This window comes from Hevea brasiliensis, chromosome 11 (genome assembly GCF_030052815.1).
Source record: "Hevea brasiliensis isolate MT/VB/25A 57/8 chromosome 11, ASM3005281v1, whole genome shotgun sequence".
In the NCBI taxonomy this organism is placed as follows: Eukaryota; Viridiplantae; Streptophyta; class Magnoliopsida; order Malpighiales; family Euphorbiaceae; genus Hevea; species Hevea brasiliensis.
The window spans coordinates 67607237-67622325 of record NC_079503.1 but is presented as its reverse complement, the minus strand read 5'-3'; positions in this window follow the sequence as shown (position 1 = coordinate 67622325).

Below are 15089 nucleotides of genomic sequence, written 5' to 3'. Positions count from 1 at the left end.
TGCTGATAGGCTATGAATTTCTTTGTGTACTCCCATCTCGAATTCATCCTTCCCTGCTCTTCTTTCCTCCCACTTCTCCATCATCATCATTGTACAAGCCACCATTTTTGGCACCCAACCCTTGCAATATATAGGGAATTAAACTTCTCAAATTTGCAATAAATTAAATAAATGAGTAGAATATTTAGTTGTCCCTATCGCAAGGACTTTGCGGTCGCCAGACGATTCTCACTGAAATAGAAAAAGTGACGAGTCGCCACTTTAATTTTAAGAGAAATTAAAGAAAACTACTTGTAAGAACAAATTAAAGACCACTTCGAAAACAGAGATTCTAAGTTCGGGGTCTATATACGGGTGGGGAAGGTGTTAGGCACCCCACCTCGTCCCTCGGTGAGGGTAAGTAGATTTAACGTTGTATTCTTTATAAATTAGTATTTATAATTTGAGGGTTAGAATGATGATGTGAATCCTTTGTATGGATAAAAGGAATGTTTAATATTTTACTATTTCAAATTACCCAAGAACACGATTACATGAGATGACCCTTCAGTAAATGGGCATTTTGAGGATTAGTATGATTATTGAAATTGTGATATTTTCGAGAGGAATTTTTAGCTTATAAATATCATTACCTTGAGGAGGACCTCCCATCAGGCGTCAACATAATATTCGGGATACTTTGGAAGAACTCTCCCACAGACCCGTTGTTTAGGATTTGATGAGTTTTAATTAAAGCATTGGGGTTAGAAAGGGAAGGATTCTCTCCCGATCTAAAATGCTCCATTATGATTTTGACTAAGAGAATTCAGGAAAGGACTCTCTCCCAATCTCTTAATATATTTTGTTAAAATTTGAGCTGAGAAATCGGGTAAGAACTCTCTCCCGATCTCTTAATATATTTTATTAGAATTTAAGCTAAGAGAATCCGAGTAAGAAATCTCTCCCGATATCTTAATATATTTTATTAAAATTTAAGCCGAGAACTCGGGTAAAAACTCTCTCTTGATCTCTTAATATATTTTATTAAAGTTCACTGATAACTCAGGCGAGATCTCTCTCTCGATCTCCCTTGTTTATAAGAATGGTGTTTTATTAGAATTTTAACCTGAGGACTCGGGTAAGGGTCCTGTCCCGATCCCTTTCATATTGGAAAGAATTACCAAAGGCATGGAAGCCCCTTTGAAAGGCTTTTCCTGGACTATGGAATTTTATAACTGGATGGCAAACATTGAGCCAAACTCCTTGCCAATCTTTCGTGTGATCACGTTATCCGAACTCTTTGGTTTTAGACTCCATCCCTTTTGGGTTGCCTGCCCGAGGTTCGAACTTTGTCTCAATTCTCGATACACTATTTTATCGTCTGGGCTCGCTCCGAGACCCGATCTCAAGACTTATTTTCTCATTTCGACCCCTTCAGCCTATTTTGACTTTTCTATAACCACTTGAGCCACGCTCGTTCTCCTATTATTTTCATTTATTTGGACTAAAAAAAAAACTATATGGCCAATACTTCTACTTGTACTCTTTAGAGTATTTACGAGTCGCCAATGACTCGAACATTTGTTTTTGAGGGAAATGAAATGAAGTGACTGTAAAGATGAAATTTGTGAACAAATAAAAAGAGACAAAGATAATGGTTACCAGCTAAGACAACCTTATCCTAAGACTCAGCGTGATTAGATACCCTAAAAAAAATCAAGAAAATGAACCAAGGATATTTAACAAATAACTGGTTAGACGCTTACCAGTAGAAAGTTGGGACGACAGGTGAGCCAACGCTGGTACTAGCAAATCTCAGGGAGCTAAAGACTGAGACGGCCAAAAAGCTAGAGCTGACCTGAGGTGATGGGGGCGAAGTGAAGTGGAGTTGAGCTCGCAGTATAATGTACAGATACTGAGAATGAGAATCACAGGGTTTAAAGCTCTTCCGAATGAGATACCCTAGAAAATTGGTTTCTAAAGTTTCTCAAAGCTTTGAGAGCTTCGAATGACAAGTAATAAGGCTATATCAAAGTTCAGAGTCTTTCCACGGTAATTACCCCCCTTCTTTTCTATAGTATTGCGTGCAGGTATTTATAGAAAATGGGTGCTCAAAGTGGAGGGTTAGGATCACAACAAGAGGAGACGGAAGGCCTAGATTCAAAAGGACATAATCTAATGTCTGGGAATTAAAGAGAATCAAAGTTGAGGGTTGAGATTTCATTCAGAATTTCTGTCCTTTCGCCCCTTGATCCAATGGTCAAGGGGTTTGCCTTATAAAATAGATCCAAAGGCTGGGAATAAGAAGCGTTGAATCTGCCGTCTGCTTTTGATCCAAAGGCTCTAAATCCATCCTTACAATTATAATCAACGGTGTAGATCTAGATGTACTGGGCTACTTTAACCGTTTGGAATCTAGCGGCTAGGAGCGTGTCCTTACAAATGAGACGTGTGGTGAGGATTGGATCATACCTGCAATACTTTAACTAACTCAGATCTGATAGTGAGGTGAGTCCCTGAGTTCTCTGATCTTATAGGTCATCCCTCACTTTTCTGATCTTCCCATTGTGACTGACCCATTTTAGGGTTATTATTCTGATCTCTATTTCTTGTGTCAGGTCCCTTCTTACTTCCCGATCTCTCTTATTTTATGATCTCTCCTCTCAATCTGACCTGTATCGGTCAAAGCAATAAATTCTTCAGTTACCGATGTGTCCTCTTCGAGTTCTGTATGCAATAAATACCAGGGCCCTATATATATATGTTGATGAATTTTCCTTTGCATACTCACAACTTTCTCCAGTGAATCTTTAATGTTTTATTTCTCAGTTCTTGGCTTTTTCGGCAAGAACTCTTCTCATGACAACCACTTTAATCTTTTTACGAATGCTTTCTTTGTTCATCTCCTGAAAATGAACAATTCCGGTGATCAGAGGTTCATGAGAGTGTCATCCAATGATGGTGAGGGAATCGGACCAATTGATCAATCAAGGTCGACACTAACTACCGTGCCTATCTCAGGTCGGCCCATCGGTATGGCTTGCAGATCTATCTCTGACAAGAGGACTACTAATTTCAATCTTAATATCGGTGACCACCTCTTGAAGTTCACTTGGCTCCTCACCATCTTGATGGTCCCGATTGTAGCTCGGTTCTGGTCAATGACATCGATAACGACGCTGCTCGATATCATGAGAGTCTTAGTCACCCCATCTGAGCTGTACATCTGCCCAGTATTTATTACTGGCTTTCTGATCAAACACATCTTTTAATTCAGCCACAAGACTAGGCTTTGACATAGGCCATCATTCTAGGCTTAGGAGTAGTCTAAGTTAGGTAGAATGTAGTGCTAATTTTGAGAGATCGCCTAAATGATGTAATCTGATCTTTGAGAGATCGCCCGGATGATGTAATTTGATCTTAAGAGGTCACCCAAATGATGTAATCTGATATTTTGGAAATGAAATGAAATTTTACTTGAATGTTTTTGTTTCATTATTGCATTGGTTATTATTCTGATCTCTGATAAATGTACTTGATCTGATCCCTAGACAAACAGATCTGTTGGTTCAAAACCTTGTTCAATCTGATAATCTTCGTTAATCGATCTCATTTATCCGACCTTTTACTATGTTTCTAGAATCTTCTTTTGACGTGTCATTGAAGTGGCCTAGTTTCACTAACCGATGCATCACTTGGGACTTCATGAGCATTTAATGCTCGAGCGGGAATAAATACGGGGGAGGTTAGCCATTTGTTCCCTTATGTCATTTTCAGACCTTCCCCTAGCGACTTCGATACTTTCTCTTATTTTCTAGAGTTTTCCTGCATTGATTTGTAGTCTGGTAAGAGTTTTGATCTTTTTTTGATTGGTTTCACTTTTGTTCACTGAAAATGAGCGATACCTACGGTCAGAGAGTTGCTAGTCCTCCTTCCGTTCATATCTCATGGACATTGGACGAAGGTGAGGTGGCTAGACCGAGCGAGCGACTCGAACCTTCTATAACCTCTATCCCAGCCCATGGTTGGGCAAATAAATCAAAACAAGCATCTTCTTCAGGGAAAGAGAACTTACCCGTAGTCGAGTTGCCATTGTTTCTAAAGGAGACCGATCTCCACTCAATTAGCTAAGAGTATAACCTTTGAACTGACTCCTTCGAGCTTATCAGATGTCAAGGCAATCTCCGAGCTGATCATTTCTTTAAAGAAATCGACCTGATCATAGTTTATGAGAAACAATTGAAAGCTAGGCTTCGGTTTCCCCTGAACGGATTCTACCGAGCCATCCTAAAGTTCCATCAGGTTAGCATAGCCCAAGTACATCCGAGCTCCTAGCGGACTCTGGTGGCTTTTAGAGGTTTATGCCGGGCCAAAAAGCTCGAGCCTACAGCAAAGGTTTTCACTGAGTTGCATAGGCTTGTTTGGTGGAAGGATGATGAATATTGGTTTTTCTAAGCCAAGCCAAACTACAGGCTTTTCATCGATCTCCCCTCTTCGTTGAAGAATTGGAAAAATCAGTTCTTCATATTGAGGAGTAAGGACTCGAATGGCTTTAAGGGTATCCCGTGCAGTTAGCAGTATTTGGTTCCTCCAGTTCCAAAGAAGATCGCCCTAAATAAGGACGAGGACGCCATGGTAAAGGAATTAAGGATCAGGCAGCCACTCACAAGTATTCACGTTTGGATGCAGTTATGGCCGAACTGAAGTGGTGGCTAATGCAAATGATCGCCCATGAGGATTATGAGTTACAGCTCTTTGACCTCAGACCCAGGATCGATACAACCTAAATCTTCAATCTCTTAACTTTGGTGATCTCACTAACTTATTTTCTGTGCAGGCATGGAAGGAGGAGAGAGCGCGAAGGAGAGCCACAAGCAAAAAAGGGAGGTCGCTCAAAAGTGCGAGAAATGAAAACCACTGCTGCCTCCCAGACGTTGAGGTGGGACTTGGTAGAAGTGTCAGGCTCTTCGTTCTGACCTTCAGAATGACCAACCCCAGAGGTAGAGATCACACTTTCCCCTCCTCGATAAGATGAACCATTGACTCTGCCAGTTTCTTCAAATGCGGAAGGAGGGTCTTCCCAACCAACTGTAAGGACCCTCTCTCATGAAGCTCAGGTCCTCATCCACTCCCTAGAGAAGAATCACTCAGTTCGGGGGAATCCTGGCTTGGCCAAGGTCCTGGGTGCCACCATCTACTTTCAGGAGGATTAGAATAGACTGGTTTCGGATAGCCTTGATGATCTCCTGGCTCAGACAATGAGCTTGAGTGTAGAGAGCATTGTGAACCAACATATAATTAGAGAAAAGGCCCATCTCTTGAGATAGAAGATTCTGAAGGTGGTCCAGGATGCAGCTTCAGCAAAAACCCAACTTTCGTCTGCTCAGGACTACATCGCCGAGATAGAAGGTCGGATGAAATCTTATGAGGATAGGATAGTTGAATTGGAGCGAGAACTCGAAGATGCTCGGGCCTGCCAATCTGTCGATGTCACTCGCCTTACCAAGGAGATCAAAGTGAAAGAATAAGAGGCCATGGTGAGAGAAGCTGGTGCTTATTTGAATGCTCATGGCGATCTTCTGGCCGAGCTTGTGAGGCGCTATCCTGAGGAAGACTTCTCCTGGATGGTGGATCTCGTCCCTAGAGGTGAAGAGGAGAGCGAGGAAGAGCCTGAGAGAGAGAGAGAGAGAGGATGATAGAACTGATAATGTACTCGGAGAGTAGGTTAGAGGAGACCCTCGTACCGAATAACTTGTATATTTTTATTTTAAAATGAATCCAAGTCTTTTCATGTTCAATTTCTTGATAAGATCGGAAAGCATCCAAACCAAATTACCTTAGTACTTAATCAATTGGGTTTTTAGTCCTAGTTTTTTTTTTCTTTTTTTTTTCGACTCCCTTTTCTGGGGCGTCCTTTCTGATTTTCACCCTTCGCTCATTTTGCAGAAAGTGCCCTTTCAGGCTTTAGCCTTCTTTCCCTCATTTTGCTAAGTGCGCCCTTTTGAGTTTTCACTCTTACCCTCCTTTTTTTTTATTTTTTTTTTATTTTTTATGCAGGAAGCATCCTTGCAAGTTTTCGCTTCTTAGATGCACCCATTGCCCGATGATTATTTGCTCTCCTGTAAATCTCAAAGTAAAGTATATGAAGTTACCTGTATTTAAATTCTCATCTTATAAGAAAGCTTTCAACAAATTAATAGTGCATAAATCAAAGTAGATAAAATATGTACAAATTTATTCATGGTGTAAGAAGATAATTATACTATGGTTTTATGATTAAAGGAATAAAGGCACAACTTCATGGGAAATGGTACAAGGATAAATCTCCTAAAAGCCCTTAGTTAACTTTGAAGTCCCTCAATTGCCAGCATTCCAAGTGGCCTTCTGAAAAGCGTTTTGTGTAATTTATTATCCTTTGATCTCGAGACTCTCCTTATTTCCCCACTGTCCCTAACTAGAAGCACCCTTCTGGGTTTTCACTCCTAGTGCCCCCCGCCCCCCCCCCACCCCCCCTTTTTTTTTTCTGACTCCCTTTTCCAGGGCGTTCTTTCAGATTTTCACCCTCTGCTCATTTTGTAGAAAAGCGCCCTCTCAGGTTTTCGCCTTCTTTCCCTCATTTTGCTAAGAGTGCCCTTTTGGGTTTTCACTCTTACCCCCTTTTTTTTATGCATAATATCCTTTTATGGCATTCGAATTCACCGGCCTCGGCAATTCTTCCCCATCCATGTGAGTTAAGATGAGTGTACCACCAGAAAATGCCTTCTTAACCACATAAGGCCTTTCATATGTTGGTGACCATTTATCCCGGGGATCACTTTGATTTGGGAGGATCTTTTTGAGAACTAGATCTTCTGATTGGAATTCGCATGGGCGTACATTCTTATCGAATACTCTGGCCATCCTTCTTTTGTACAACTGACCGTGGCATACTACCATTAGTCTTTTCTCATCTATCAAATCCAGCTGGTCTAACCTTGATTGAACCCATTCTGTCTCATCTAATTTTGCCTCTTTTAGAATCCTCAAAGAAGGAATTTCTACCTCAATTAGCAGAACAGCTTCGATCCCATAGACCAGCGAATATGGAGTTATCTCGATTGATGTTCGTACCATAGTTCAGTAGGCATGAAGTGCAAAGGGAAGCATGTCATGCCAATCTTTATAAGTGACTGTCATCTTTCCAATTATCCACTTAAGATTTTTATTGGCAGCTTATATAGCTCCATTCATCTGGGGTCGATATGGTGATAAATTGAGATGTCGTATCTTGTATTGATCACACAACTTCTAGATCTTCGGACCGTTTAAATTTTTGGCATTATCGGTGACAAACTCCCCCGAAAGACCATACCAGTAGATAATATTATTCTTGAAGAACTTCAGAAAGGTATTCTAAGTGATGTGAGCATATGAAGTCACTTCCACCCATTTAGTGAAGTAGTCGATAGCTACTAAAATGAATTTGTGCCCATTGGATGCTTTCGGATTAATCGGACCAATCACATCGATACCCCACATTGCAAATGGCCACAATGAGGTGAGATTGTAGAGCTGGTGAGGTGGGACATTTATATGATTAGCATAAACTTGGCATTTGTGACACTTTCGGAAGTACTCAATGCAATCCTTTTTTAAGGTGGTCCAGAAGTAACTCCGCCTTAAGCTCTGCTTCGCCATCATATACCCATTGCTATGAGTAGTGCAGTTCCCCTTATGAGTTTTAAATAGAAATCTTCTTGCTTCTTTGGCATTTACACACCTCAACAATTCACCATTGGAGCTTCTCTTGTACAAGACTTCTCCACTGGGGAAGTATCCCATTGCTAATCTTTTGATCATTCTCCTTTCATTTTTGCTTGCCCCAGGAGGATATTCCCTATTTTTTATGTAAACCTGGACATCATGATACTAGGGTTTTCCATCTGTTTCTTTTTCGATCATAAAGCAGTATGCTAGTTCACTTCTTAGTTTGATTTGCAATAACTGCATTATTTGTCCTTTCTCCATCTGAGTCATCACTACTAGAGTAGCTAAGGCATCAGCAAATTGGTTCTTATCCCGACTCAGGTGAGTGAAAGAGATCTCCTCAAATGCCTTGATTAGTTCGAGGAGATATTTTTGATACGGGATTAGTTTTGGGTCTTTAGTCTACCATTCTCCTTTGATTTGGTAAATGATCAAAGTTGAATCCCCATACACCTCTAATTTCTTTATCTTCATTTCAATGGCCACCTGTAAACTGCTCACGCAGGCTTCGTACTCCGCTACATTGTTTGTGCAGTCGAACCTCAGCTTAACGGCTACTGGGAAATGTTTCCCATTTGGGGCAACAAGTACTACTCAAATCCCATTACTAGTTAAATTGACTGCTCTGTCAAAATACATTTCCCACACATCATTTGGGCCCTCAGCATCCTTACTCACTGCATTAATATATTCATCTGGGAATTCAAAATCCAGGGCTTCGTAATCATTGATTGGATTCTCAGCTAGGAGGTGAGCTATCACACTCCCTTTCACTGCTTTTCCTATCATATAAACTATGTCGTACAGAGAAAGTATGACCTGCGATTTTGCTAATCTTCCAGGTATGAAAGGGCTTTCAAATACATACTTGATTGGATCCATCCTGGAGATGAGCCATGTTTTATGATTCAACATATAATGTTTGAGCCGATTCGCTGTCCAAGCCAATGCACAATAGGTTTTTTCCAGGGATGAGTATCTCGACTCGCAGTCATTGAATTTCTTACTCAAATAGTGAATGGCTCTTTCTTTCTTCCCGGTATCATCATGCTATCCCAGAACATAACCCATCGAGCTCTGCTGAACTACCATATACAGAATTAATGGCCTACCCATCACTGGAGGAACAAATACCGATGGATTTGACAAGTACTGCTTAATTCTTTCAAAAGCCTCTTGACAAGCTTGGTCCCATTTGGCAGTATTATTCTTTCTAAGTAACTTGAAAATGCGTTCAGCCTTGGCGGTGAGGTTAGAGATGAATCTCGAGATGTAGTTTAACTTTCTCAGGAAACTACGCACATCCCTTTCCATTTTTGGGGAGGGCATTTCTTGGATGGCTCGAATGTTGTCCGGATCTACCTTTATTCACTTCTCACTTACTATAAATCCCAACAGCTTTCCTAATTTTGCCCCAAACACACATTTAGCTGGGTTCAACTTCAACTGATATTTTCTGAGCCTTTCAAATTCTCTTCTTAATACCTGTACATGGCTTTCAATCCCCCTGGATTTAATGATAATGTCATCCACATAAACTTCTACTTCTTTATGCATTATGTCATGAAATAACGTGACCATGGCATGCTGGTAAGTAGCCCCTGCATTCTTTAGCCCAAAGGGCATTACCCGGTAGCAGAAGACTCCCCACTGGGTGATGAAGGCAGTCTTTTCTTTGTCATCATTGTCCATCAAAATCTGGTTATACTCTGAGGCTTCGTCAATACATGAACATCTCTGCAATCCTGCAGCATTGTCTACCAGTACATCTATATGCGGGAGAGGGAAATCATCTTTCAGACTCGCTTTATTAAGATCCCTGTAGTCAATACATACTCTCACTCTGCCATCTTTCTTCATTATGGGACAATGTTAGCCACCCATTTTAGGTATTTTACTACTTCTAGGAATCTAGCATCATATTGCTTTTTAACTTCATCCCTAACTTTGAGCAGTGTGTCGGGGTTCATTCTTCTCAATTTTTGTTTAACTGGGACTGTTCCAGGGATCAAAGGAATCTTATGCGTGACTATCTGAGGATTCAGTCCTGGCATGTCATCATAGCCCCAAACGAATATGTCGATGAATTCCTTTAGTAGTTGAATCATGTTTTATAGTTCTTCATTATTCACGATTCTAAGTTCCCTTTTAATTTCCTCTGTCCCCAAATTCATAGTATTCATTTCATCTCCACAGGGCACTAGAGTGGGTTCATTTGCTTCTCTCGACTCTTTCACAGGCTCTTCTTCAGGATCACTTCAATCAATGGCGATTATGGGACTCTCAAAGTCAACATAAGGGATTTTAGAGTTGATTGGATTATTATGGAGGGGTTGGTCAATGATTTTGGAGAAGTAAAAATGGATTATATTAAAGATTGAATTTTTGCAATGAACTTTTTAAAAGAAAATATTGACACAGAGTTTGAGAAAATGCACTATTAATTTGTTAATTGCTTAATCATAAAAAGAGGTCCATTTATAGAATTACACTTGACTCCATGGACAACGTAATCAAGTGTTGGTAACAAAATATACTTTACTCGAAATAAAGAATAGGGATATCTTCAGCTTCCTAATTGTCAAGCTCTTCTCCCTCTGTGGTTGGCGAGATCAGTATTTCGGACATATAATCCAGGTGCAAGATAGTGATAGATGATTCTGAGAGAGATTCTCCATCCTCTTCTTTCAAGTTCTCAATGATTGGTCTGGTGAAGACGTCTGAGATTTTCGAGACGACTTTCTTCATTTCGATAGGTTTGTCGAATCTCTGATCCCTGAGTAGGCTTCTCATCCAAAACCTTCCATTAGTCAAAGCATCCTCATCATATCCCAATCCTGAGCGTCCGTTCCTCTGAGCGGCTGACAATGGTTTGACAATTCCTTACAGGGTGACACCCAATCCCTTGCCTTTTTCATAGCCATTTTTCAACATTACCTTTGTAACCATGGCTGTAGCTCCCTCGTCTCCCAGAATAGTTCCTTGCAGCTCTAAAGCTTGAAATGAGCTTTCTAGAGATCGTTCAGTCATTTTCACATAAGGGACTGAATGTGGCTTGGTGACTAGCATAGCTTCTCTCCTCTTACTATAATGATTTTACCATTCATGACATATTTGATCCTTTAGTGCAGAGTTGAGGGCACTACATTTGCTGAATGGATCCAGGGCCTTCCTAATAGTATGGTGTATGTTGGTTCAATATCCATTACATAGAATGTTACATTGAAAGTACATGCCCCTATTTGAAGTGGCAAATCAATGTCTCCTAACACGTCTCTCTTCATGCCATCAAACGCCCTCACAATCATGGAACTTTAGCGTATTCTAGAAGGGTCTATTGGGAGCCTTTCCAGGGTTGCATTTGGCAAGACATTAAGTGCTGAGCCGTTGTTAATCAAAACTTTAGCAACTAAACAACCTTTACACTTGACTATCACATGCAGAGCCTTGGTGTGCTTCAAGCCAGCAGGGTCTATTTCTTATTCTGAGAAAGTGATGAAATTGGATGCCTGAATTTGTCCGAATATCTTTTCAAATTACCCCGGTGTGATGTCCAGGGTTACAAAGGCCTGGTCTAGAACCTTTTGTAAGGCGTGGCAATGCACTTCCAAGCTCAGTATTAATGACAGTAAGGAGATCCGAGCAGGTGTCTTCTTTAATTGTTTAATTACATCGTACTCACTCTGCTTCTTGATTTATAACAGTAGTTCATCTTCTTCCTTTCTCCCACTGGATTATCCCTTCTCTACTACCTTTTCCACCTGCACCTCAATCTTAATTGACTCTCCTACTTCTGCTTTCCCTTTACTTTTATTTTCCTCAGTGCCATAACATCTCCCACTTTTAGTAATAAATTCTACTTCTAGATTTGGAGAGTCATTTGTTAGGGCAGGTTCTAATATGAATTGAGGAGCAGAGTCATTGGAGGGACCTGCATAGGTCATTTTAAAGTGAGCATGAGTAGTGAAACATGGTTTAGGGGTGGTGATGGGTTGAGTGTAGGTATGATTGAGGGTTGGGATGGAAGTACTATTGGATGCACTATGTGTATAATCTTAGAAATTATAATTCCAAGGTACAACACGGGTATTGGTAACAGGCAGCTGTGGTGGGGTACGTATGATTGTCTGAGGTAGTGCTAGCGGTGTTGATGTAACGGGAACAGAAAAAAACATTTTAGGGGCAGATCTTGAGATGTTTTTGCCATAAATGGTTGTGTTTACTTCCTTTTTTTCTTTTGAATTTAACAGACATCTCAAGATTTTCAGCGATATCATCCTCCTAATTTCCTCCTTAAATTTGTCACAACTCTGCAATTCATGATTGTTAACTCCTTGATAAGGGCATCCCGAGCCGGACAGATCATTTCCAGAGCTATGCCTATAAGGATGTACATACCCTTCCAACACTGCCATCATGAGAATCTCATCAAAGTAAGGGACTAACAGATCCACCTGTGTAACCAAGCTTTCATCCTGGGATTTATCACATTTACACCATTCCCTTTGCTGTTGTCATGGTGGGGTAATGGGTTTGAAGTGACATTAGGAGTGGAGCCATTCCCTTCAATCTTTAGCCACCCATTCCTAATCAGGGATTGTACCCTTCCTCAAAGGGCTCCACAATTATCCATTGAGTGCCCTATAGCCCCACCATGGTATTCACATCTGGCACTGGGATCATACCACCTGGGATATGGCGGCTAGTCGGGTTTTAGTGGGATGGGCACTATCTGATTCATACCCAATAGATAATGGTAAATTTCACTAAGCGGGAGTGGTAATGGTGGATCAGAATTCCTTGATGGTCTTGGGCTAGGATGAGGAGCAAGTGGTCTGAAAGGAGTATTTTGATCAGATGGTTTGGGATTGTAGGTAGTTTGAGAAGGATATTGGGGGTGAGGATAGTTTGGGGATGGGGGAAGAACATTCGCTACTATTGGATTTTGTACTGGAGGATACGGATTTTGGGCTGGGGTGTATGGGTGAAAATTATTTTGTGGTGGTAGGTGAGTTTGTCTTGAAATGAAGTTGTAACGCCCTCACTTTAGATAATTCCGTACATTCTACTGTTTCAGTGACCGGTGTCGGTTCGGATAGCTAGAACATCTGGAAAAATATTTAGATTAGAGTGAGGAGTCATAAATAACTCAAATAATAGTAAGAAAAATCTAGAAAAAATTTTAGAAATAAATTATAGTGAAGTTAAATGAGCCGGTATCCTAGTGATAGGTAACCACGTGGGAAGTTGCGGTCCTCGTAGCTAGGAGCCCTAAACCCGGGAGAAAATTCATAAAATAATTTTTAGGACTCCAGAGAAGAGTCATTGAGGTTTTGATGGCATTAGAATGCCAAGAAAATGCTTAGAAAAATTTTTAGATCGATACAAACGATTTTAGCTCAATAAGCCAAACAGAGGCCATTTTGGTCATTTCGTCTTCAGAGATGATTTTTGGCCAACTTGTCTAATTAAGTAAATAAATTATATGACATAAAATGTGAATAAATATTGCTCAAAATTTAATTAAAAATGATAAAAGAAAGAAGAAAAAGAAAGTAAAAACAAAAATGAAATTTAAGTTAATTATTACACAAGAATGACATCATTAAAAAGCTTCCAACCAATTAAAATTTAACAAGCCTACTTATAAGAAATAAAAGGGGTTAAAATGCAATAAAAAAATCAGCTCATCTTCTTTTCTAATTCTCCATGGCCGAACCTCCAACCAAGAAGCTCTCCTCAATTTTTGGTTTTCAAGAGCTTGATTTCCATGCTTTCTTCACCCCAAAACCCTAATTGTCGTTCACAAAAATTCATCCCCACATCAAGAGGAAACTTTTGATTATCATAAAGTGAAGAAATTCTACGGTTTATACAAGTCTAAGAAGTGCCACTTTAAGGTTAGTGCCTAATCTCATTAACTTTTTTGTTTCATGCTTGATTTGGACTTATGAAGAGTTAAAATTACTTGAAATAAAAAGAAAATGACAACTTTGTGAGGGATTAAATTTTCAGCAGCCATAAGAATTGATGGGATTTTGATGAAATGAAGGTTATACTTGTGGTTATAAGTGTTGATTAACAAGCGAATGTGATTAGCATGGTGATTTACATGTGGTGTGCATAAATTGAAATTTTGATTTAGGGTTTGTGATCATGAATTAAGGCTTTGTGTAATTGCTAGAAATTGACCTAATTGAACTTGCGTGTTGATTATTTGAAGTGCCATATATGTCAATTGAAGTAAGGGAGTTGGTAGATTGAATATTGGGAGTGCTTCTCTTATGCAGGAAATTCAGACCTATGAGTCTAGGGTTTTGTTTGACCTATAACTAAAGTTGTGTGACTCCAATTGGTATGAGGCCAATTGGAGGTGAAGTTAGACTCAAAATACCCCATTTTTCATAGAGAAACCCTGCCCAAATTCTGTCCATAAGTTGACTAATTTGCTGGTCCAATCCAGATATCCAAACACTGAACTCAGAAAAATGACCAAATCAACAGTGGCCATAACTCTCTTTAGACAGGTCTAAATTACCTGAATTTTATACTATTGGAAAGCTTAGACATAGTACTACAACTTTCATTGAGAATATCAAGCCCAAAAATGCCTCTAACCTAATTAAATTGTTGACTCAAATTTGGACACCAAACTGACCTGAACCATTCTGCCCAAAATTTTCTAGACATAGACTACCTGACCAGTTTTGGAAAAATGGCGATAACTTGGTCTATAAAAATTTAAATGCAATGAAACCAATGACAAAAGTTTTATAAGACATAGGTCTACAATATTAGTCTTTTGACCAAAACCCAGAACCCAAAGGAACTAGGTCAAATGGTTAGAAGAAATTAACACATTAAAACTTAGAGTTTGACCAAATCACAATTGACCCCAGAATAGTGTTTATAGCATATCTCCCGCTAGGAAACTCTAATTAGGTTGAGCCATATTGATCTAGAACCCTAAGAAATAGGGATCCAACTTTGTTTTAGACATTGTCCTCAAATTATGAACATAAGAACCCTAAAATGGAGGTCAAATTTACTGATATGAACCTGGACTCTGAGGACACAAGGTACTGGAGTCTAGGCCAATTAAATTGGTATAATTAATTCTACAAAACATGGAAAATTGTAATTAAAATTTTTGAGTGACTATAAGACATAGGGCAACAAATTATATGAAGAACGCTAAGCCTAAAAGTAACTACAACATGTCCAATTAAATTGGAAAATGGTAATGCCAAAATCTGCCTAATTAAAGAGACAAAATTACAAAATGAACCAGTTATGGTTATTTGACCATAACTTGAGCTACAAAACTCTAAATAGAGTGATTCAAAAAGGGAATTAAACTAGAT